The sequence below is a fragment of the Salvelinus fontinalis genome, chromosome 12 (genome assembly GCF_029448725.1).
Source record: "Salvelinus fontinalis isolate EN_2023a chromosome 12, ASM2944872v1, whole genome shotgun sequence".
NCBI lineage: Eukaryota > Metazoa > Chordata > Actinopteri > Salmoniformes > Salmonidae > Salvelinus > Salvelinus fontinalis.
The window spans coordinates 6,992,987-7,020,049 of record NC_074676.1 but is presented as its reverse complement, the minus strand read 5'-3'; the positions used below and the strand labels follow the sequence as shown (position 1 = coordinate 7,020,049).

Here is a 27,063-nt window from a genome sequence, read left to right as displayed (position 1 = left end):
TTTGTACGCAGAAAATAAGGGACTCTCTCTCATGCACACTCATATGCACACACACTTACACACACACACACTGTACAATACATTTTCTGTGCACCAGACACGCACTCACACACGCGTTACGTACAGCACATTGATGTGCACCTCACATACACGAAGGGTACATAGCGGAACAATGGCACACTGATGTGTATAATGAATTACGTTCCCGGGGTTGGGCTGACTGTCTCTCTGTCTGTCTTCGTTTTGACAGAAACAACTGAGGAGCATCTGTTTGTGGATCCAGTCCATGTCAACCTTCAGGGCAACCAGAACTCCTCCCCAAAAAGACATCTGACTTCTGCTGAAAGGTACTATAACATTTCATACAACACTCTTAATGAGCTTGACTCTGTTAGACCTGGATGGTTATTTGTTTAATTGAATGGCAATACTCTGTAGAACCAAGTGAGCAGCAAAACAGTGAGCAACCGCCTTTTATTCTTCTTATTCTATATAGTTGTACAGTTCTATATAGTTGTATAGTTCTATATAGTTATATAGTTCTATATAGTTGTTCCCTTTATTTTTCTGCATACTGTACTTCTCCTTACTTCAGAGAAGCTACACTACTATATAACATTCAGTGTGACAGAGCGAATTATGCCTGTCGTTGTGATCTGACATTTTCAAAGGTGAACACACTGAGAAAGTTCTGTCTCACAGCCGCTCGTTTATATAGCCCAATTAGCATTTTCAAATGAGTCATCTCCTTTCCTCCTGACTGGCAGCGGTAGACACAGAATGTGGTTACCCACTTGGTAAATATATATTATTTTCTGTAACAACTATATGTACCCATCTCATTGTTATTAAATTATTAGAGAGACACAATTTTTTTTTGCACCCACCATACGTCTTGTCCGCAATGGTCATGTCAGGTGAAATGTGTATATTTTGGGATATGAGCACTCAGTTTGTTTGACACGACAAAGATCTGTTTTGGATCGTAACGTTGCCAATAAATCGGTGAATTGGGAGCTTTAACAGTGTGCGGGCCTTCTTGCTCTATACTAGTGTTCTTCATTAGCCCAGCACCTATGTTTTTAAGGATGTGCGTATGACCACAAACGTTTCGACAGACACAGAATGTGACATTATCTCTGGTAATTAGTTCCATCAGTGCCTCGCATGGATCTGGGCGGTGAGGCTGAGGACAATGTATTTTTAATTTTAAAGGACGACAGTTTCATCCTCCATAAATGTTTTATTGTTGTTTTTTTACACACAGTGTCAGAGACAGAGATTGATGATCGGATGCCGATTTTCGAAGAGGTGGTTTGTGGGATCTAAGCCTGGTCTCCAGGGGCAGTATATGTGACCGCTAGAGTGCTAGACCAACCTCAGACATAGACTGGAGACAGTGACCCTTGGAGTAGAGGGTCTATATTTTCAGCCTGTCCACACTCTGTTGACAGGATCAAACAACGACAAAGCTTTGTTTGTGTTGGCTGGCCGAAGAAGGGCACTTGCCCAAAGGGTTTATCAAGAGGGAAAATATTGACATCAAAGCCACTGTTGCACTTTGCTGCTGTTATTGCTTTTCACACTTCTGAGATACAGACGGTAGAGTCTCCATGTAGAGCAATTTAAACCGACAGCCAGAGTAGATGTTTTGTCGTTGAGCCTAGTCTGTTCTCAGTGCCATGTGGAACTTCTTAGTGATGTATGTGCACAAATAGTAAAGAAGCTTATGTGTTCACATAGATTGTCATTTTTAAGTCGATTCTATAACTTTAAACTTAACAGGCTGCTTACTATACAGTTTGAATAGCTTCTGGTTTTGGCTGGTGTCCAGATCTTCTCATTCTCCAGTAAAAAGCCAATGTAGTTGATTTTCAGACTGGTGGTGGGCTTCATTTATTGACAGAAGCAAATGTGATATGTTGGTTGCTGTCGACTCCTGATATATGCAATAGCTTAGGACGCTTGTGAATGTGGCGAGATTCATATTTATTTCCACAATCCGGCTGCGAGCTAACTGCCCCATGGTGCATTTCAAACTGCGTTCGCTACTTTCCTGTAGGAAGCGAGACACTTGAACGAATGAGATTTCACATTCTCGAAGTGAAGGCGACTTGAAGCAGTTTAAAGTGAGAGTGAAGGGATCCAGATCTACATCTGCCAGAATGAAGCAACAATGATGTGGCCGATGTGCATTAAAGATTCATGCAAACAGCTGTTCTTCCTACAGGACAGACAGCATAAAGCAAAGCCTGTGTGCTCGATAAAACATCACAGGCCTGTGTGCGTTGCCTTGGAGCTAGAGATCCTATCCCAGCTGCCCAAACCGTGCATATAGCGAGGAGAGCGTCCGTCAAAGGCAGCTCACGCTAACCAGCCCTGTCACAATCGTTTTAGTTCACATGGACCTCAACTCAACTCCACAAGCGGTTTACGTGATGGAGTGAGTGGTTGTATTAGTGGTCGTTAGTGTTGAGCATCTGGAATACGGTGGTCACTGGACGGTAAAGTAATTGTCTTAGACTAGGCTACGTGCAGTCATTCATCTATACAAACGTTAAAATGCAAGTCTAGTAAAAAGGTTGGGCTCTATCCAGATTTTCATACCGTCATAACATTTCTGTACCATACCGGGGTATACAGTATTACCGAATGTGCACGCGAGGAGTGATTCAAAAAACACATACAAGAATACATGGATCTTGGTAAGGTTTGAATTACGGGAACCCGGTTACCGAGATTTACCGCTCGAAACCACTCCCGGGCTAAATAGCTGCGAGAAACCGGCAAAGGATAATAAATGACTTGTAAGAACAGCATGACGTGAATTGGAACTGTTAAACTATATGCAATGTCTAAATCTGGCTTCTCTACACGCTCAGGGTGGGGACATACAGCCCATCTCAGTATGGAGGGCTGTTCAAAACGCATGTAGACCCATCATGTCATCATGGCAACTTTTTTTCTTGTGACTGGTAGGCCCTACATTTGCTGGGGGGGGTCAATGTAAATAGTCTGGGTGGGCATTTGATTAATTGTTCAGCAGTCTTATGGCTTGGGGTAGAAGTTGTTAAGGAGACACTTGGTCCTAGACTAATCAAATCCAGACATAGGCCTATTCATGTGCTTTATATGCTGGGATCACCTCCATTAAGACGGCTGTTTCTCCACAATTGCAATTATTGTTGTGCATTGACTGCTTGTCAGAATGCTGGTTTCCCTCCCTATGGCACTCGTAACTTGAATGTGTCTCGGTAAATGCCATTCTACTACGGGGTTGTCTGATTTTTCTATTCATTACTTATTTTGTTTTTAGAGAAAAAGTCAATGGGGACATTTTCTAGCATTATTTTTTGACAGAAATTTTTGTTCATGTTTCATACAGTATTACTTGGGTGTGGTGGGAATGATTTTGCGGTGGTGCAGCGCCACAGTGAAATGACTGCAGCGGAAACACTGACACAAAATAACCACAAACAATATGGTCACTCATCAACCAACTGCCACTTTGCATTTAAATTCAATCCAATCCAAATGAGTACTTCCAATTATAATGGTGAAATTATGAAATGGATAATTGCTCCTTCCAAAGCAGAGCAGGTCTGGAGATAGTAGAAAAGACACTGGGTGCCTCTGCAATAGCAGCTTATTGCCTATATAATGCACTATAAAGAGAATAGGGTGCTATTTGGGATCCAGCCCACTGTTCTGTCGTCAACACAACAAAGTCACACCTCGCTCCATGCATGCACCCACACATCTGCCTGTCGTGCTGAATAACGCCTGCCACTGCTAAGCAGCAGTCGCTGAGGCACTGAGCTGAGTCATTCCTGCTGGAAATCACGGTAATAAGCAGATGATCCCCTTTAGAAATAACATCTGGCTGTGTTTTTCTAATGGAGGAGCCCCATCACATGCCGTCAGTCCTCGCTCATCAGCAGCTGTTAGCCAAGATACCATACGGTGGAATATGTCTTTGCTTTTTTGGTGGACTAGCTAGATTTCACCAGTATTATACAGTACATTCTATGTTAGAGACTTTAAAATACCTTTAGATTGTGTAGGTTAACTGTGTGCTAGTGTATAAGTGTTTGTCTGTATATTTGTAAGAATGATGACCCGTAAACCATGGTAGTCGCCCTCACATTTGATCTTGCAATTATTTTGCAGAAAAAAACAAGTTCATTGTTTTTTGAACTTGCTACTGACCCAACTTACTTTCTAAGTGTCTCAATTAATCTGTGTTGGAGAGTGTTTCTGTGGTTTGTAGTGATTAGCTACTGAAGAGGATCTCTACTTCTAGAAAAGTGGCTTTTTATTTTCGGAAACTCAATTACAGTGTTTGTGAAGCCTTTCACCTTCCAATTAATCCTAACAGTACCAGTGGGATCTGTCAGGAATCCAATTACCAGAGCAGCAAAATACAAAATACAGTATCTCTTCAGCTCTAATCAGCAGGTTGAAGTTTATTGTCATGAATATTGCCCTGGTGGCAGAACTGACAACCTAGATGGGCCAGCTGCAAAGTCCAAATTGGCTATATCGTAAAAATGTTAAGCTGTTTGGTCTTAATGTTAGGGTTAGGCATTTGGGTGTGATTAGGGTTACATTTAAAATCATATTTTATGACTTTGTGGCTGTGCCAGGTAGTGACCACTCTGTAGAGCTGCAAGATTCATGACAATAAATGCCAACCTGCCTCTATCTAATCATGGAAAGCCCAAACCACTTCCAGCTCCACAATAGTGCAGCTACTTCCATAGGGACCTATGTGCTTTTTAATGCCTAGCTGTGTCCGATTCAGAGTGCAAGACAAATATCAACGTGAGAGAGTAGACTTAGTTCTCTCATCTGTGTTTAAACTGTGTGCTTTCAGCCTAATGTCAGCCTAACACGCACAGACATACACACACGTTGTGCATTTTCCTATTCCTAGCTTGTTATATTATAGAGGGAGTTGTTTCTACTTGCTATTTGTCATTGCAGTATGGGATGTTTGTTCTTGTGTCAGGAGGCTTGTGCCTGGCTGGAGCTTTAGCTATACCGACCCTTCTATTCAATGGGCCAGAGTGGCTTATCGTAACCGATGGCCTCTGGAAGTTGGCTGCTGGCTTTACCTCCATGGAGCAGGCCAATTGGGCCCGAGAGCCTGAAAGGAGTGACCCTATCTGTGGCTCAGAGTGTCCTCAGCCCCCATGCTGAGACAGAGGGGCCGGGGGCCAGATAGACAGATTATCCACCCAACTCCAGAAACATGGGGTCAATGTGGGACAGAGGTAGAGACCGAGTCCGCTGCTGTACTTAGTTGGGGTCAATGCCATTTCAATTCAGTCAATTCAGGAAGTAAACTCCATTTCCAGTTCCATTTACCTCAATGAGAAAAATGGAATCTGATCTTCAAAGGGCTCAAACTCTCCTAAGTACAGTGCCTTCAGAAAGTATTCACTCACCTTGACTTGTTCCACATTTTGTTGTGTTACAAAGTGGGATTAAAATGGATTGAATTGTCCTTTTTCTGTCAATGATCTACAAAAATACTCTGTAAGTTCAAAGTGGAAGAAAAATCCAAACTTTTTGAAAACAGGGGTGGCAGGTAGCCTAGTGGTTAGAGCGTTGGACTGGTAACCAGGAGGTTGCAAGATCGAATCCCTGTGCTGAAAAGGTAAAAATATGTTGTTCTGCCCCTGAACAAGGCAGTTAACCCACTGTTCCTAGGCCGTCCTTGATAATAAGAATGTGTTCTTAACTGACTTGCCGAGTTAAATAAAGATACAAAAATAAATAAAACAATATAAGAAAAATAAAATGCTAATCAATATCAAACACTAATCAAAACCTTGAGAAGATAAGTATTCAACCCCCTTAGTCAATACATGATAACCTTTGGCAGTGATTACAGCTGTGAGTCTTTCTGTGTACTGGAAGTCTCTAAGAGCTTTCTACACCTGGATTGTGCAACATTTGCCCATTATTCTTTTCAAAATTATTCAAGCTCTGTCAAAATGGTTGTTGATCATTGCTAGAGAACTATTTTCAAATCTTGCCATATATTTTCAAGCAGATTTAAGTCAAAACTGAAACTCGGCCACTCAGGGACACTGTCTTCTTGGTAAGCAACTCCAGTGTAGATTTGGCTTTGTGTTTTAGGTTATTGCCCTGCTGAAAGGTGAATTAATCTCCAAGTGTCTGGTGGAAAACAAACTGAACCAAGTTTTCCTCTAGGATTTTGTCTGTGCTTAGCTCCATTTTATTTATTTTTTATTCTGAAAAACTCCCCAGTCCATAACATGATGCAGCCACCACTAAGCTTGAAAATATTTAGAGTGGTACTCAGTATTGTGTTATGTTTGGGGAAAATCCAATACAACACTTTGTTGTCAGGACGAAAAGTGAATTGCTTAGCCACATTTTTTACAGTATTAATTTAGTGCAGGATGCATGTTTTTGAATATTTTTATTATTCACTTTCCACTCTATCAATTGGGTTATTATGGTAAAAGTTAGGAAGGACGCCTTTATCTTTTTAGTGACTGGGTGTATTGATACACCATCCAAAGTGAAATTAATAACTTCACCATGCTCAAAGGGATATTCCATGTCTACTTTTTCATTTTTTCCCCCCAATGCGAGGCATTGGAAAACCTCAGTTTTTTGTGGTTGGAAACTGTGTATGAAATTCACTGCTCGACTGTGGGGTACAGAGATGAGGTAGTCATTCAAAAATAATGTATAACATTATTGCACATAGAGTGAGTCCATGCAACTTATTATGTGACTTGTTAAGCACATTTTTACCACGGAACTTATTTAGGTTTGCCAAAACAAAGGGATTGAATACTTATTAACATAAGACATTTCATATGCACTGTACATGCAATGGTAATTTCAATAATTAAGGCTTTGATGTTCCCCATAAAATCGAATTCTTGGCAATGGAATAATGTATGCAGAAAGAAAACGTTTCAATACATTGCAAGGCCCTGTCCTTGTCTCATTGCATTAAAAATGTTGTGGTTATGTTAGCTCCGTATTTGAAAGGTGCCGCTTATGTTTTTGTGAAACAGTACCTCACGCTCCAGGTCTTAACAGTACCTCACGCTCCAGGTCTTAACAGTACCTCACGCTCCAGGTCTTAACAGTACCTCACGCTCCAGGTCTTAACAGTACCTCACGCTCCAGGTCTTATGAGCTTGTAGGCTTTTTACAATATCAAACTGAGCCAAGACAAACTGTATCATGTTTGCCTAGTAACCAGTGGTGTTTAGTGGAAGGTTAACACAGTTTACCAACCCTGTACTGAAAAATGCATTTAAAAAATTGGGAGTGTTACTTTGTTCACCGCGACTGGCGATCAAAGTCTACCCCAGGGGTTTGGACCTAAATCATTTCCCCATCGTTTTGTTCTGAACAGAACCATAATTTTTCCCCTTCCGTTCCACTGATCCGACCAGCAAAATACATTTAGAATAAAATACATTTGTATTTGTCACATGCGCTGAATACAACAGGTGTAGACTTTACCGTGAAATGCTTACCTATGAGCCCTTTCCCAACAATTCAGAGTTAAAAAGTTGGAAACATTTTCTAAAAATAAAAAAGGAAATATACTGAACTACAGTATAAACACAACATGTAAAGTGTTGGTCCCATGTTTCATGAGCTGAAAATAAGATCCCAGAAATGTTCCACATGCACAAAAAGCTTATTTCTCAAAAATTGTGTTCACAAATTTGTTTACATCCCTGTTGATTAGCAGTTTTCCTTTGCCAAGATTATCGATCCATCTGACAGGTGTGGCATGTGAATATGCTTATTAAACAGCATGATCATTACACAGGTGCCACTTGTGCTGGGGATAATCAAAGGCCACTCTAAAATGTGCAGTTTTATCACACAGCACAATGCCACAGATGTCTCACGTTTTGAAAGAGCATGTTGACTGTGGGAATGTCCACCAGAGCGGTTGGCAGAGATTTGAATATTTAATTCTCTACCATTAGCCACCTACAATGTAATTTTAGAAAATTTGTCAGTACATCCAAACAGCCTTACAACAGCAGACCACATGGAACAACGCAAACCCAGGACAGCCACATCCGGCTTCGTCACCTGCGGGATCGTCTGAGACCAGCCACCCAGACAGTTGATGAAACTGTGGGTTTACACAACCGAAGAAGTTTGCAAAAAGAAAAACGGTGTGCTCGTCGTCCTCACCAGGGTCTTGACCTGACTGCAGTTCGGTGTCGTAACCGACTTCAGTGGGCAAATGCTCACCTTCAGTGGCCAGTGGCACGCTGGAGAAGTGTGATCTTCACAGATTAATCCCGGGTTTCAACTGTTATGGGCAGGTGGAAGACAGCGTGTATGGCGTTGTGTGGTCGAGCGGTTCGCTGATGTCAACGTTGGAAACAGAGTGTCCCATGGTGGTGGTGTGGTTATGCTAAGGGGAGGCCTAAGCTACGGACAACGAACACAATTGCATTTTATTGCTGGCAATTTGATTGCACAGAGGTACCGTGACAAGAACCTGAGGCCCATTGTCGTACCATTCATCCACAATCATCTTATGTTTCAGCATGATAATGCATGGCCCCATTTCGCAAGGATATGTACACAATTCCTGGAAGCTGAAAATACTCACCAGACATGTCACCCATTGAGCAATTTTGGATGCTCTGGATTGACGTACGACAGCGTGTTCCAGTTCCTACCAATATCCAGCAACTTCACACAGAGGAGTGGGACAACATTCCACAGGCCACAATCAACAGCCTGATCAACTCTTTGCGAAGGAGATGTTTCACGCTGCATGAGGCAAATGGTGGTCACACAAGATACTGGCTGATTTTCTGATCAACGCCCCTACCTTTTTTTAAGGTATGTGACCAACAGATGCATATCTGTATTCCCAGTCATGTGAAATCCATAGATTATGGCCTAATTACTTTATTTCAATTGACTGATTTCCTTATATATATTTACATTTACATTTAAGTCATTTAGCAGACGCTCTTATCCAGAGCGACTTACAAATTGGTGCATTCACCTTATGATATCCAGTGGAACAACCACTTTACAATAGTGCATCTAACTTTTTTAAGGGGGGGGGGGGGGTTAGAAGGATTACTTTATCCTATCCTAGGTATTCCTTAAAGAGGTGGGGTTTCAGGTGTCTCCGGAAGGTGGTGATTGACTCCGCTGACCTGGCGTCGTGAGGGAGTTTGTTCCACCATTGGGGTGCCAGAGCAGCTAACAGTTTTGACTGGGCTGAGCGGGAACTGTACTTCCTCAGAGGTAGGGAGGCGAGCAGGCCAGAGGTGGATGAACGCAGTGCCCTTGTTTGGGTGTAGGGCCTGATCAGAGCCTGAAGGTACGGAGGTGCCGTTCCCCTCACAGCTCCGTAGGCAAGCACCATGTTCTTGTAGCGGATGCGAGCTTCAACTGGAAGCCAGTGGAGAGAGCGGAGGAGCGGGGTGACGTGAGAGAACTTGGGAAAGTTGAACACCAGACGGGCTGCGGCATTCTGGATGAGTTGTAGGGGTTTAATGGCACAGGCAGGGAGCCCAGCCAACAGCGAGTTGCAGTAATCCAGACGGGAGATGACAAGTGCCTGGATTAGGACCTGCGCCGCTTCCTGCGTGAGGCAGGGTCGTACTCTGCGAATGTTGTAGAGCATGAACCTACAGGAACGGGTCACCGCCTAGATGTTAGTTGAGAACGACAGGGTGTTGTCCAGGATCACGCCAAGGTTCTTAGCACTCTGGGAGGAGGACACAATGGAGTTGTCAACCGTGATGGCGAGATCATGGAACGGACAGTCCTTCCCCGGGAGGAAGAGCAGCTCCGTCTTGCCGAGGTTCAGCTTGAGGTGGTGATCCGTCATCCACACTGATATGTCTGCCAGACATGCAGAGATGCGATTCACCACCTGGTTATCAGAGGGGGGAAAGGAGAAGATTAATTGTGTGTCGTCTGCATAGCAATGATAGGAGAGACCATGTGAGGATATGACAGAGCCAAGTGACTTGGTGTATAGCGAGAATAGGAGAGGGCCTAGAACAGAGCCCTGGGGGACACCAGTGGTGAGAGCACGTGGTGCGGAGACAGATTCTCGCCACGCCACCTGGTAGGAGCGACCTGTCAGGTAGGACGCAATCCAAGCGTGGGCCGCGCCGGAGATGCCCAGCTCGGAGAGGGTGGAGAGGAGGATCTGATGGTTCACAGTATCAAAGGCAGCCGATAGGTCTAGAAGGATGAGAGCAGAGGAGAGAGAGTTAGCTTTAGCAGTGCGGAGCGCCTCCGTGACACAAAGAAGAGCAGTCTCAGTTGAATGACTAGTCTTGATTCTTCATGTTATATGAACTATAACTCGGTAAAAACTCAGTAAAAGCACAGAGAGACCAAAATTATTGAATATGTTTTTTTCTTGGTCAAGTTTGGGGGAAGCCTGGCTTCCCTTGGCATCCATAAATACAATCCACTGATACCAGGCGGTGATGCAGCCGGTCAAGATGCTCTCAATGGTGCAGCTGTAGAACTTTTTGACGATCTGATGGCCCGTGCCAAATATTTTCAGCCTCCTGAGGGGGAAGAGGTATTGTCGTGCCCTCTTCATGACTGTGTTGGTATGTTTGGACTAGGGGTGCGCCAACATGGCCACACTCTTATTTGTAAACTTATCCGTAAATTGACAGTTGATAGTCGAATCGGATTGGATGATACTCGTGATCGGAAAAAATTAAGTGTTTTAATTTGCCTAAATAGATCTTGGCAAAATACCTCACTGCACGTTCTCACTGCTAAAAAGCTGCAGATTTGGAGCAGCTTGCAAAGGTTTGGGTCTTTGTGTGTCTGTGTGTCCTCAGCAGGCTGCCAAGTTTGCTGTCACTCAGTCAGAATGCTCATCAGCGTTTCATCTTTTTCCCCTACCATTTTGCCCTGCTTGTTAAATATAATGCACATTGATAGCTTCATAGAATATTTCCTTGCCATGTGATTTATCATAGTAGCAGGCAACAGCAATCTAAAGGATCAGACTGAAAACATGCCAGGAAAAGTGATCGTGAAATGATGAATTGAGTGGACGGAGAAGTACAATTTCACTCTATCTAAGCAGAACAGCAGGATCAACATGCAGCTTCTCTTTACAGACAGGCAAACTAAACAGTTGGCGTATTTCGACCACGTAGAGCCTCGCACATGACTGACTTAAAGAGAGTACAGTGCAGTATGGTCTTCATTTTTTTTCTAATCACAGATAATTACACAAAATACTAGGATCCTAATTGTATCCAGAAAATTGCCCATATCCGTTACGATACTCGTTTTGTCCGGCTACTCGGCACACCCCTAGTTTGGACCATGATAGTTCCTTTGTGGAACTTGAAGCTCTCGACCCGCTCCATTACAGCCCCATTGATGTGAATAGGAGCATGCTTGGCCCTCCGTGTCCTGAATTCGACAATCAGCTTCTTTGTCTTTCTGACATTGAGGGAGAGGTTGTTATCCTGGGATCACACTGCCAGGTCTCTGACCTTCTCCCTATAGACTTTTCTCATCGTCGTCAATCATCAGGCCTACCACCGTCGTGTCATCAGCAAACTTAATGATGGTTTTGGAGTCGTGTGCTGCCACGCAGTCGTGGGTGAACAGGGAGTACAGGAGGGGACAAAGCACTCATCCTGAGGGGCCCCCGTGTTGAGGTTCTGTGTGGCGGATGTGTTGTTGCCTACCCTCACCACCTGGGGGTGTTCTGCAGGATTCAGTTGCAGAGGGACGTTTTAAGTCCCAGGGTCCTTAGCTTAGTGATGAGCTTGAAAGGGCACTATGCTGTTGAGGACTGAGTGCATCACTGGTAATTCCTCTTTGAGTTTTTGCTTGTAAGCAGGAATCAGGAGGATAGAGTTATGGACAGATTTGCCAAATGGAGGGCGAGTGAGAGCTGTAGTCAATGAACAGCATTCTCATGTAGGTATTCCTATTGTCCTGGTGGAAAAGGGCAGTGTGGATTGCAATAGAGATTGTGTCATCTGTGCATCTGTTGGGGTGGTATGCGAATTGGAGTGGGTCCAGGGTGTCTGGGATGATGGTGTTGATGAGAGCCATGATCAGCCTTTCAAGCATTTCATGGCTACAGATGTGGGGGCTACAGGGTGATAACCTGTCTAAATTATTATCTTGGCATTCTTGGGCGTAGGGGCTGTGGTGGTCTGCTTGAAACGTAGGTTTTACAGACGGTCAGGGAGAGATTGAACGTGTAATTGAAGACACTTGCCAGCTGGTCAGCACATGCTCTGAGTACACGTCCTGGTTATCCGTCTGGCCCTGCGGCCTTGTGAATGTTATTAACTTGTTTAAAGGTCTTACTAAATCAGCTACGGAGAGAGTGATCATACAGTAGTCTGGAGCTCTCATGTATGGTTCAGTGTTGCTAGCCTCAAAGCGAGCATAGTAGGCATTTAGCTCGTCTGGTAGGCTTGCGTCACGGGGCAGCTCGCGACTGGGTTTCCTTTTGTAATAGTTGATAGTTTGTGAGCCCTGCCACATCCGACGAGCTTTAGAGCCGGTGTAGTAGGATGTCGTCTTAGTCCTGTGTTGATGCTTTCTTGTTTGATGGTTCATCAGAGGGCGTAGCAGGATTTCTTATAAGCGTCCAGATTAGTGTCCCGCTCCTTGAAAGCTGCAGCTCTAGCGTTTAGCTCAGTGTGAATGTTGCTTGTAATCCATGGCTTCTGGTTGGGATATGTATGTACGGTCACAAACAAAAATTTGCTTGTTATCGCGTTGTCACTATGGGGTATTGTGTGTAGATTGCTGAGGATTTTATTTATGTTTAATCCATTTTAGAATACGACTGTAACATTACAAAATGTGGAAACAGACAAGGGGTCTTAATACTTTCCCGAAGGCACTGTATATATGGTCACTGATGTTGTCGATGCACTTATTAATGAGGCTGATGTGGTAAACTCCTCAATGCCATCGGATGAATTCCGGAACATATTCCAGTCTTTGCTAGTGAAACAGTTCTGTAGCTTAGCATCCACTTCATCGGACCACTTCCGTATTGAGCGCATCACTGGTAATTCCTCTTTGACTTTTTGCTTGTAAGCAGGAATCAGGAGGATATAGTTATGGACAGATTTGTCAAATGGAGGGCGAGTGAGAGCTTTGCATGGGTATCTGTGTGTGGAGTAATGGTGATCTCTAGTTTTTTCACCTCTAGTTGCACAGGTGACATGCTGGTAGAACTGAAGTATTTCAGATTTCCTAAAATCAACGTCTACTAAGAATGTGGTCTTAGTGCCAGCATTGGTGGTAAGTAGACAACTACGAAAAATATAGATGAAAACTCTCTTGGTAAATAGGTCTACAGCAGTAGTCACCAACCTTTTCAGAGTCAAGATCACTTCCTGAGTCATAATGCAAGCCGAGATCTACCAGTCAGATTTAAAAAAAGAACATGACTTAAAAAACGTATTAAGCCTATGCAACATTTACCAATTAAAAACTGTTCTGTAGAAATGAGGTTTGTTTAGTAGGCTATAGGCTTAATACATTATCACTGCATATCGGCTATGCTTGAATACACTGCCAATGTTGTTATTCTCATACCATTTAGAAATTATATATTTTAAATTAGGTAAATGATCTCACTTGTAATAGACCATGTGGTGTTTTACTTGTGAGGCACAGCTGAGTGGGCATAATAATTAGCTTTTTTTACTGGACTGATGGCCTGCATCTGATTATCAGTCTGAAGGGAGGGAGGGAGCAGCGGTGAGGTAGCCTCTCACCCGACTTACCGTCCCTCCGCTCTCCCTCCCTCCGCTGAGAAAAGGGGACACAGTTTTCCAGATGGCGAAACTCATGTTTCACTGCATTATTTCTGCCGTATGCACCAATTCATGTTGTTACTCCTATGAGCAGAGAAAGTTAAATATTTATGAATATTAAAAAAAGACACAAGCCAATAAGAACACACAAGAACACTTTGCTATACTCATTAATTGCAGCTGCAATGCTTGTTGTAGCGTTAGTGGAAGTAGGGAGAACGCACATTTTATGGCTTATAAAAATGTTGAACAAAGTGTTGACAGTGATGAATAACAACTTACACTTTGCTGTATTCGTTGTCTCTCTCTAGGCACGATTTTAAACGTTTTTAAATCTCACAATATCAACTTTGCTGTGCATTCAAGGTTTCTTTTTACATTCTATGACTCGAGGAAACTGATTGGCCAGCAGTAGACCTATAGGTGTACTTGATTCGCTCTCTGGACCTTCCAGGTAGGTTGAGTTCTACCTTCAGACACATGAAATGTTACAAAATGGAAACACTTTGCCTTCCCGGCGCGATGGCTGCTGAATCAATGTTATCTACCACCAACAGCTCATAACAAATTCAAAAAAATAGGAACGCAAGGCTTTATCGTTGGGTTTTTTCACAGAAATGTTTGGTGATCGACTTGGAATGCCTTGGAGATCGACCAGACTCCCTTAATATTAGAGATTGCCCACTAGCTGTTGTTAACAAAGCGATGCACACCATCCCCCCTGAGTTTGCCTGACGCTGTCATTCTGTCCTGCCGATGTATAGAAAAACCAGCTTGATTTAAATTTTCCATGTCCTTGTTCAGCCACGACTCGGAGAAACATGTGTGTCAGGGATTTGGGCCTGGTCCAGGATGAGCTGTATATAAATCGCCTACCGGCTCATTTAAGTAGAAATCTTCATCCAAATCGAGGTCACTGTTTTGATGTCCAAAAGCTCTTTTCGGTCATAGGACATGATGACGGAAACATTTTAAAATCAGCGGGAAAAAACTCAAAGTAGCACAATTGGTCAGGGGCCCATAAAACGGCTGCTATTCCCTCCAGCGCCATTATTATTCTGAACCGGTTCGAACCCGTAAAAAGTTACTGTTTTTATTGTTACTCTTTGTTCCTTTTTAAACCTCTGATATCAATCACTTTTTTTACATTTAGCTCGATAGTAAATTGCTTCGCCAATTAGTGCGGATAGAGCAGCTTGCTGTAGAGCGGTCACGCTATGTACGTTCATTGGAGAGACAAGTGTAGGGCACAAGATGCAACTGAAATTCTGCGGATGGGGAGAGACGAGAGATGGTGGAGGAGGAGGCTTGACTTGAAGCGCTGGGCATCTTGGTGTTATGACATGCATTATCTGAACTATGCCCACAGAATTATACTTACAGAGGAGCTTCTTCTATGAAGGAACTTTGAATGTCTTTGATCTTCAGAGAGTTGGCTTAACGTTGGACCTGCTAGCTAGCTAGCTAACAAGTTTATGTGTGCAGAGCAACATCAGAATTGAAATAAAAACACATTTGACCTTTGTGTAGTTAATAAATACAATGTGAAACTTGATAACTATAGCATCCTTAACTAGCACATGAAAAAGTTAATCCATTCTTCTTTAATTACAAATCTCTCTCCCTAATTGCTTATAACGTCAGTACCTGCCCCTCCCACTATATTTGGGAGAGGCAGGTAGCCTATTTACACACTGGCAAAGTTTTGCATAGGCGCTTTGTTGCGTTTTTTGGGGGGACTGTAAAAAAAAAAAGCCTGAAGCGTAAAATAACGTTATTAACCGGTTCCCAAGCTTTTACAATTATGGTTCTGTTTCCGTAACAGTATAGATCACTTTCGTTCTCAGTTCTAAAAAATTACGTTATTTTCAGGTATTTTCTGTTCTCTGAACCGGATCCAACCCCTGGTTTATCCACCTATTTTTAGACCACTACATCACTGCCAGTAGCATACTTTAACACTACTCTTTCCAGCATGGTTCGGTTCACTAAAATTGGACTGAGATGTCCCAATTTTTTTATCTATTATTGCCCATTCATAAGCAGCCCAGTGGGCAGAGATGATGAAGCCAAAAAATATGGACCACCCCTTTGTGTCACCTCACTCATCAACATCAGTCAGCTTTGAATTGAAAAGACCAACCACATTCTCCTGCATTGGAATTACAATCCCACATTCGCCCAGTTGTAACATCACATTTTCTGGCAGCGCAACAATGTTCTATAAAAACAAGTACAGTAGTTAGACCCATTTTTAGACCTAGGGATTATTCTTCTTCTCATACATTTGTTCAGAAAATGTTCTTATTTCCATGTATACTCTCCATTAAACACTTCTAAACATAACAGCTATTTTTATCCTCATTAAATGTACCAATAGGAGTCTTGGGGAAAAGGAAGCTATGTGACTTTTTAAGAATGAATAAACCTGTCTCATTTGGATGTGTCTAGTATCACAGGCAGCCTCTGGAAGCCCCAGTTTCACATTTTCTTGACAGTGTCTTTGATGATCACTGATTATGTTGCGGATCATCCGACAATACAGAGAGAGTCAGTGGAGACCAGCTCTACTGTTCCTGACTGAGCTTTATTGTCTGGCCCCTCCCCAGCATCGTGGGCCCATCAATACCTTGGCTTAGCTCTCTCTTATAAATAGTCGTTATCACATAAATTACACATTCCATTCTCACAACATCAGGAGCAGTGAGTACATGTTTGGCATGTTTCTCTTTTCTGCTTACATGGACAATTGGTTAGGCTATTTGATGAAGGTCAGTGGCTTTTCTGAGCATGCAGGCATTGTAACAGAAACTCAACAGGGTCATTTATTACCTATCTTTGCTCAGTTACCAAAAATGCCCATTGCTGTTAAAAGCATTTCTCACCGTGCTCCAAGTGCAAATACTCTGAACTGCACTTAGGTCTTTGTTGGAGTTATAGGCGAAGGATAGCGTTCTCAATTACATTACTGCTTTAAAGGTATTCTGAAATGTCTCCACAGTGCATACAATCTGTTTAAATACATTGTCACGTACAGTAGGGCAGCGATCATCAACTAGATTCAGCTGCGGGTCTGTTTTTTTCTTGAGTGGATGGTCAAGGGGCTGGAACATAATTCCAAATAATTTGTAAACTGCAAATTGATTGTAAGAAGCCCAAACAGATATAACGTTTGACTAAAACATCATCATTTCGAACCTTGCTTACATTTGTATACGATCATATACCTGTATATCTCTCTCGTCCTAATATTTCTTCATTTCATTCTTTTACTTTTCGATTTGTGTGTATTGTTGTGAATAGATACTACTGCTCTGTTGGAGCTAGGAACACAAGCATTTCGCTACACCCGCAATAACATCTGCTGAATATGTGTATGTGACCAATAACATTTGATTTGATTTGACATTATGCGTGGGAATACTTTGGAACAGATTTCCAAATAAAATCACCCGAGGGCCACCAGTTCAGGAGACAACCTGCCCTTGTCTGTTGGAAAATTACGGTCATGGATTTATTGAAGAAATTAGGTTTCCTCCAAGTAATATCATAATACAATGCAGGTTGTCTCTATTCTGGCTCCTAAATCAATGCACAGGATGCTACCTGGAACACACTTGTCACATCAATACGAAACGTTGACAGGGAGAACTGTAGAGAGCTAGCCTGTGACCCTGTTTTAATGTGTTGTCTCAGGGCCTTTCCTGGCCTGCAATAACATCACTACTTACTCACTGGCATTGGGACCTTAATGATATGGTAGATACTGAGACAAAAAAAGAGACAGAAAAGATACAAAGACGATAGAGGCAGAAAAGATACAGAAGAAAGGTTGGCAGAACACCAGGGGAATGCAATGAGGCTTCCACATAAGCAAGTTATTCCACACTGTTTATACATACTCCAATTGCACGAAATCTAGCAACCCTCGAAACTCACTGTCATTTAGCCTTGTGTCACATAAGTCATTACGGATGATGATAAAGCTCTACTGTTGCTGAATGTAGCAATTCGGGTTTAAATGATCTAAATGTGATTGGACTACCTAATTTAGTCTAGATGGCAGTGCAGACCTGGAGAATCTGTGTGTAGGCAGGTCGCGTAGTTGTCCAGTACTGCATGAGCTTCTTTAATGGTTTGTTGTTTGTGCACTTGAGTCAGACTTCTTTAGGAACACAGGTATGATTTTTTTTTTTGCTGGTTTTAATGATGTTGTGCCAACAGACAGGGCAGCGATGGTAAATGAATAACCTTGTAACTGACGGTTACGAAATGATGACCTTCATGAAAACACAAAAACTCAAAACCGTTTCAGTAGGCCTACATTCATTATTTGAAAAACATATGGTTTCATGAACTTTATTTTCATGTGGACTTTACCTCGTAGCGGGAGTATTCACTAATGATTATAAGCAATTGTTTTTCTAATTTAGTCTGCCTATTAAACTGTCTACATTTCCTCTTTCCAACCGTTGTTTGATGCTCCAGCAGCCAAACCGCTAGAAGCGCGGGGGTGTATAGGCTATGGCACTTGATGTGTGGACTTTCATTTATACAATGCATGTTTTCATTGCTTGCTAGTAAATAAATAAATCTGTCTTCTTTTTTGAAAGGTTGGATGTGTCTGACTAGTCATGAATTATTCAACAGCAGTCGACAAGGTTGTTCTGTCTCTGAGGCCTATAATGCGCTAATGTTGTGTCAAATGGACAATGTGCCAATCCTCTCCAACCTGGCATGGTATAATTTGATACGGAATCTTTTCTTCATTTATAGACTAATCAACTCTGATATATAGGCTATGGACTATTTTATTAATTGTCAATTTCATACTATCGCATAGCTGTCTCTCTCCCCTTCATACTTTCCTCATCAATTCATTATCTTATAGCCTACTTTCAGAAAGCCTAATGTAGGCCTAGGTTTTTTAATACATTTTAAGGAAATATTTGCTCTTGTGTCTGACAAGCTGGTGGATTTGATTGACGGGTCCTTTTACGGGGTGTGTGTGTGTGTGTGAGTTCACTGATTATATCTATTGTCCTACAGTGCCTCCATTCACTTATTCCACATTTTGTTGTGTTACAGCCTGAATTCAAAATGGATTCAAATATTTGTTTTTCTCACCCATCTACACCAATGGGGTCTCCTCAGAGGAGAAAGGGGAGGACCATCCTCCTTAGAGAATTTCATAAAAATAAAAATTGTAAAACATTTTAAAAGTTATCCTTTTTAGATAAAATTATACTAAATACAATCATGTCACCAAATAATTGATTAAAACACACTGTTATGCAATTAAGGTCTACAGTAGCGTCAACAGCACTCTGTAGGGTAGCACCATGGTGTAGCCGGAGGATAGCTGGCTTCCATCCTCCTCTGGGTACATTGTATTCGATACAAAACCTAGGAGGCTCATGGTTCTCATCCCCTTCCATAGACTTACACAGTAATTATGACAACTTCCCGGGGGACGTCCTCCAACCTATCAGAGCTCTTGCTGCATGAACTGATATATTGTCCACCCAATCTGTCACACCCTGATCTGTTTCACCTGTCTTTGTGATTGTCTCCACCCCCCTCCAGGTGTCGGCCATCTTCCCCATTATCCCCTGTGTATTTCTACATGTGTTCTCTGTTTGTCTGTAGCCAGTTCGTCTTGTTGGTCAAGTCAACCAGCATTCTTTTGCTACAGCTCCTGCTTTTCCCCAGTCTCTTTTGTTATCCTCCTGGTTTTGACCCTTGCCTGTCCTGACCCTGAGCCCGCCTCCCTGACCAATCTGCCTGACCTGACCCTGAGCCTGCCTGCCGTTCTGTACCTTTGCTCCTGTTGCTGAAATAAACATTGTTACTTTGACACGGTCTGCATCTGGGTCTTACTTTTATCCTGATACAATCAAAGGATCAGAGAATGAATCTAGTACTGAAAGCATAAGCTACAGCTAGCTAGTACTGCAGTGCATAAAATGTGGTGAGTTGTTGACTCAAAGAGAGAGAAAGACCTTAGTTGAACCCTTTTGAAAAATGTAATTTCTTCCAAAACTAAAGAGAAGCAAGAGAAAACTAGAGAGAGTGATAGAGAATGTCTTTTTTTTCACTTTCAGTTTCACTTACTTAGCTAGCAAATTCAGATAGCTAGTTTAGCCTATTGAAACACCCTGCTCAAACAGAGGGATGCTATGTTAGCTAGCTGGCTATGACATTCCAACACAACACTGGAACTCTTCCAAGTCAACGTAAGCTTTTGGTTTTACAAATCTATTTCCACCGGGGCCCGCCTGTGTAACTGCTTACTGACGTGTTAGTTCTATTAGCTATGCTGATTATGACGGTGACAATGATGTAGCCTGTGTGTAGCGGTTTGGCTCAGAAAGGTTTTTTCACCTGGGCACATACAGCTGATGTGTTGTACAATGAAGTCCACAAGCAAGAGGAAGAGGTGAGAGGAGAGTGTATAGAGAATGAATACACTGTGGCTGCTATGAAAGTGAACTGTGTTTACGCATGATATGGGGTGTATTCATTTGTTGAAAAATGTTTCTTAAAAGGAAGCAGACGGAACAAAATGGGGATAAACATACCTGAATTTGTCCAATAGAAACTAATGATTACAGACTATATCAGCTAGATGCAGGCAATAGTGTGCAAAGCTGCACTGTCTGTCCATGTGTCACTATCTGTCACCTCAAATGTGTCTCCCGGCCTGTGTGCACCTACGTTGTAAACTTTCATTCATAGGCTAGGTTGTAGCAACCTCATGATGGGTATAGGGAAAATTTGAGTATCATGTAGTAGCCTAAACCTATCACTGTTACATTAAACTGGGTGAGGTGAATGGAATATGAATGACAATTATCCAATATGCTGTAATAGAAGTTGAAGGCCAGGATCATGAAAAAATAAATTCCTCCATCATCTTAAACGGCACTGACTGCCACTGATCTACACACAATACCACATAATGACAAAGCAAACATTAAAAAAAAACTTTTAATCAAATTTATTCTAAATGGAATACAGAAATATCTCATTTACATAAGTATTCACACCCCTACATTGATTACAGTTGTGAGTCTTTCTGATTAAGTCTCTAAGAGCTTTGCACACGTGGTTTATACAATATTTGCACATTATTCTTTAAAAAAATATTCAAGCTCTGTCAAGTTGGTTGTTGATCATTGCCAGTCAGCCATTTTCATGTCTTGACATAGATTTTCAAGCTGATTTAAGTCAAAATTGTAACTGGGCCACTCAGGAATATGCATTGTCCTCTTGGTAAGCAACGTCAGTGTAGTTTTGGCCATGTGTTTTTGGTTATTGCAGGGATGCAAACTGGTGAGGGCCCAAAAAGGTGACCCTTTTTTTTTTTGCAAGGAAACATGCAATAAACTCCTGCTAGGGGAAGATTCAGGTTTTAACTAATTAAACAACAAAGAATATGATCATCATAAAATAAAAAGTGGTTAATGTGAACTTAACTCTGCTAAAAATTTAAAGAAAGCAATCCAATGTTATTTGTTGCCTAGACTTTACTGCAAATGACACTCAAGTCTTGAGAAAAAACAATACACTAATTGTAACGCCCGGGGTGTAGTGGAGGAAGAAGTCAGGCGCAGGAAACAGAGAGTTCAGGGTAGCGCTACTTTTAATGCACCACAACGGTGAACAGACGCCAACCCAAATAAATGCCCCAAACACGGGGAACATTAAACAGTCCAGAAAAAATACCAACACACAAACAACCGTGACCTACAGCCGTGTACACACATACACTGAAATAATCCCGCAAAACAGCAGGCGGGCCGGCTGGAAAATAAAGCCCAACCAATTAGCCTAACTAAACACAGGTGAAACTAATAAACAGAAAAGGAGGGAAAAGGGATCATTGGCAGCTAGTAGGCCGGTGACGACGACCGCCGAGCGCCACCCGAACCTTCGGTAGGAGTCGTCACACTAATATTGCAGTTAGCTACGACAGCCTATATGATCGAACGCTTGTGACCACACACATCTAAATATTGCACTTGGGGAAAAAACATCTCAAAGTAGAAATAGAATGAAACAAACAGGCATTCTATTTTTGCTCTATTGTAGTGGCCACTATAGTAGACATTGATTAAGTGCACAAGGCTAAATGTGTGCAAAAATAACTTTCACTGAGTAAAAAATTGAATAATCCCCCTCACTCACACACAAGTGTTACTGTCAAGTTCAACACAACAAAAGCAATATCTTTGGGCTACACTGCACATTATTACATTGTACACTTTCTGCCTGTGGACATCTGTTCTACACTGTGCCAGCAGAGTATGATACCCTTTGTAGGCATAATTGGTCTATTTCAGGCAGAGAGTACACCTGGTATACCCCTTTTTATCCACTGTATTGAAAAACTGAGAAAGAGGGAAGTGTGTGGGGTTCCTTTAACCTCTATAGTGGCATCCAGCTTAAGCCAGAACCAGCTACACTTGATCCCTGAATCCAGTTGTGTTAACAAGCAATGCTTCATTTTCTCTCATTCTGAAAATTAACCACATACTGTAGAGGTAAAACATTAGTTCACAGATAGGAGTTAGTTCGTTAGCTAGTTAACTAGTTAACATTTCACACAAATTGCCAGGGTCCAGTAAGCAACTAACACGTTATAACTTGAGGAACGGCAAAGAGTTGTATACCAGTTAATACTATAGCGAATTGGTTTGTTTACTAATGTTAGTTCATCTGATGTTGTAATGTTAGCTAGCTAACGTTAGCTGTCTGACATAATTAGCATGCTAATTTTCACACCATAAACTCAATTATTTGATCGGTTGAGTTGGCTAATGTTGCTCAACATTTCTCTGGCTAGCTAACAGAGAATTTGATCCAGCTAGCAAGATACTTAACAATGCTAACAATACTTGTTCCACCACACTTTCACACTCAACTCAAACTTTCCAAATGCCAGTTGTTTTTCAGTTACAGCTCATGATGTACGCTTCATCACCTTCTCACCCCCGTCTCCGTGGTCAGGCTTCTATCCTACCTTTTCGTAATCGTTCAGGGGACGCGCTGCTGTAACTGGCAAACTGCCTTTCCATTCTCTACTGTCTTTCCAGAGCGTGCGCTGATGCTATAACTAGCAAATTGGTTGTCTCTTATCTCTTCAGTCGTATGCTGCATTCTGTTGTTATGTGAACGATTGGCGGAGCCTTGGATACAGCCAGTATTGCTCCAAACACGCATCACTCGTTCACTTACAGCCAGTAGTGATTCAACCCCCCCACCCTCTCAAACTTTTGTCATCAAATCTACACGAATAACGTAGGTCACCTATTTTTGCCGAAAGGTGACTAGTTTTCATCCCTGTTATTGTCCTGCTGAAAGGTGAATTTGTCTCCCAGTGTAGGTTGGAAAGCAGACTGAACCAGGTTTTCCTCTAGGCTTTTGCCTGTGCTTAGCTCTATTCCCTTTATTTTTATCCCCCAAAAAACTCCCTTGTCCTTGCCGATGAAAAGCATATCCATAACATGATGCAGCCATCACCATGCTTGAAAATATGAAGCGTGGTACTCAGTGATGTGTTGGATTTGCCCCAGGCATAACACTTTGTATTCAGGATATGAAGTCAATTTCTTTGCCACATGTTTTGCAGTTTTACTTTAGTGCCTTATTGCAGACAGGATGCATGTTTTGGAATATTAATGGGGGTCCTAATAAAATACCAAAATATCTTCACCATGCTCAAATAGTTTTTCAATGTCTGCTCTTTTTTGTATTTTTCACATCTACCAATATGTGTTCTTCTTTGCGAGGCATTGGAAAACCTCCCTGGTCTTTGAATCTGTGTTGGAAATTCACTGCTCGACTGGAGGACCTTACAGATAATTGTATGTGTGGGGTACAGAGATTAAGTAGTCAAAAAATCAAAAATCAGGTTAAACACTATTATTGCACACAGAGTGCAACTTTTCATTTGTAATTCATTTGTAAGAACATTTTTTAAATGTTATTCAGTTTTTAGGTCGGTGCAGCTAGCAACTGGAACGAGCTGCAAAGAACACTCAAACTAGACCGTTTTATCTCTTCATTCAAAGACTCAGTCATGGACACACTTACTGACAGTTGTGGCTGCTTCGCGTGATCTATTGTTGTCTCTCCCTTCTTGCCCTTTGTGCTGTTGTCTGTGCCCAACAATGTTTGTACCATGTTTTGTGCTGCTACCATGTTGTGCTGCTGCCATGTTGTGTTGCTGCCATGTTGTTGTCATATTGTGTTGCTACCATGCTATGTGGTTGTCTTAGGTCTCTCTTTATGTAGTGTTGTGGTGTCTCTTTTGTCGTGATGTGTGTTTTGTTGTATATTTTTATTTTTAATCCCAGCCTCCGTCCCCGTAGGAGGCCTTTTGCCTTTTGTTCTTAACTGACTTGCCTTGTTAAATAATGGCTATGTTTAGTTCCAGAAACAAGCCTGTTCACTCACCAATACCCTTTTTGGATTCCTGCTGAGGTTACCTGCCTATTAGCAAGTTTAACCACAAAACAGGGCTGAAGAATTGGATGAAAGGAGCTTGCAAATAAGCTTGAATGAAACAGAGCCATGAGCAGGTTATTGACTGAAAGAACAAAATTAGAATTGATTTGCTGGGAAAAAGAGGTTAGCTGCCTTCCTTGTGAGCCAGTGACTGCTGCAGTGAATTTGTAATCCAGCAGCCTTTGAGGAAATCTCTGTGGCAGAACTGGCCTCTCATTTATCTTTCAGACAGACCTGCAAAGGAGCAGATTGGAAACTAGACAGACATCAGGCTGTATTAAGATTCAGCCTCTCCTCAATGCCCCCAACAGACAGTTGGGTTGAAGAGAGAGGGATTCTTGTACAAAGCCCTGTCTCTGTGTCCTCCAGGGAATCTAAGGCATATGACCATTACAGGTAAAGAAAATCAAACCGACCCAACTAACTCTGTGTGCCATCGACAAAATCAGTTTTATTCTCAATATATATTTTTTCGCTTTGTAGAACCCTTTGACATCTCGACTGGGCACATTATGCTTAGTGTTCGCACTGAAACACCTCTTCACCACACCATAATGTCACAGCATGGAATTTGGTCTCACACCACCACCCATTTAGACAAATCTGAGATGTAGGTCTATATTAGGTATATTCAATATAATGCTGGGTTGTTTTGAATGAAAGCCTGGATGCCCCTGCAATGATAACAGGACAGTCTAAGTCCTCCAGTAAATTTAAGGGATATGACCACTCCACAGAATAAATTATTTGTTGGTTTTCTAAAGTTATTTAACGGTATGGTAGATATTGAGGCAGAAGGATACTGAGGCAAAAATTGACAGACTAAATCCCTCTGTGGGATCTCTGTAGTGTGAGGCAGCAGGGTGGCGGTAAAACCTAAACTGAAGTGACACTTAGTGGCTGGGCCGACGGTGAGGCAAAATGAGTTTTCCTTCCCGGGGAAAGGGGAATCTTTGAATAGGCAGATTGACAGGTTGAGGAGGAGATGGAAAACACTTGTAATTCTTTATGTAACGTTTAGGGGTCAGAAGCGGAGGGTGGCAGCTCTGCCGGGCGAGCTGTGCCAGCGGTTTGTCGTTGTGACACCCTGTCAAGCGTTTTGTGATGGCGTCTCCACGCAAGCAGAGCCAACACAGCAGGGTCCTGGCGGTTGGGCAAATTTTCAAGGAACCCAATCATGTTCTCCTCTGGGGGTTATTGTGTCTCGACAACATGTTTTGCCTAAAATGGCGATGTACAAACAAGCTTGGTGTTAATCACTTGACAGACCGGAGATTTCACCTGTGCTACTTCTTGGTATTTCTGGAGGTAACACTTACTTTTGGGGAGTTTTTAGTTTAGCTCTTATACCTAAGGCATTCATTACGACTAATAGAATTGGAAGTGTGAATTGCACATTTTAGGATTGGAGGTAGTTAGTGCTTAGATACATAAGTTGACAGAAATTATTTTAAACTTCTGTGGTGATTTAGGAATTTTGTTTAACTTCACTGCTTTCTTTCAACACAATCTGAAAGTAAACAGCTTCCTACTACTGGGATGCTGTGTCTATTCTCTGAAATAACCTGTAATCTTTATAGACATTTGAAGAAATTAAGCCTGCCTCTGCTTGAGCAGGATATATTATCACTTCCCACCAACAATAAAAGGTAATTCAGCTGACCCTCGAAGCCTGGGCACAGTCGGAACATAAACAAGATAATTGTGCTTTAGTTAATCGGCCCTGCGTGTTGTTGAAATCCGGTAAACCCTTAAACAGGATGTGTGTGTTTTGTGTTTATCTGATATACTTCTGGCGCACCTGCCTAGCTGCCTTCATTTTGAAACGAGATGATAACAGGCAGGATGTTGTCCTCATTATTTATAAAGCCTTCCATTAGGCTCTGCTCTTGACAGGCAGGATGTGCCTTTAAATTATTCCACTGGCTGGCAGCTTTGCAATGGGACGAAAACACATTTTATATTGCTCAGTAAACACTCACAATTCACACTTCAAAAAAATTCACACTTCATGTATTTTTTAAATATTTTCTGCTGTACACAGTAAGTGTAAGGTGGTTGGTTTATATTCTCGTTATCTGTCGAGGCAGTGTCAACTCCCTATGCTGTAGATATTGCTGACTTGTATACATGTACAAACTCAAAGAGAACATAGATGAACCAGAGGAGGAGGAGAAGGACGCAATCAAAGGGGTTGCATAATTAGAAAGTGAATGAAGGTTTGTCTTAGCTAAGTTTTCCCATCTTTGTGAAATACAGGTTAGCTTATCATGGTCTCGTAGAGAACTCATCAGTGAATTGACACATTAATTTCCCTGTGTCTTATTTCAGCATGTATAGAAAGTGAATGAAGGTTTGCAAAGTGTGTGGGCTGCTTTCTCCCAAAACAGGTTAGCTTATCATGGTTTCGTACAGAACCCATCAGTGAATTGGGACATTAATTCTCCTCTGACTTATTTCTACTCGGCTCTTGTCTTATACAAATTGATTGCAACTTTTAATGGCTGTTTGGAAACTAAATAGGCGTTTCCATTTGCGTGAAATCGAAGGAGCCATTACAGAAAAGGGCCATGGCTGAGGCATTTAACAGCACAATTAAATTCCAATGGTCTGGTATCTATTGAGCAATTAACCTTTGGTAAACCAATTATTATTTAGCACTTGATGACAAAAGTGAGGTCCTGGAGGAGCCATGTCCTGGTTTAATAGATGGTTC

General features: G+C 42.0%; 1 protein-coding gene across 2 annotated transcripts in view; it reads left to right on the top strand.

Annotated features, from left to right (window-relative positions):
• LOC129866710 (alpha-1,3-mannosyl-glycoprotein 4-beta-N-acetylglucosaminyltransferase C-like) overlaps positions 1–27,063 on the top strand; it is a 215,563-nt gene that overhangs the window by 116,191 nt on the left and 72,309 nt on the right. For both annotated transcript variants that reach the window (XM_055939540.1, XM_055939541.1), the window contains one exon: positions 251–347. The gene's annotated coding sequence lies outside the window, so the exon portion shown is untranslated. The remainder of the gene's footprint in view (positions 1–250; positions 348–27,063) is intronic.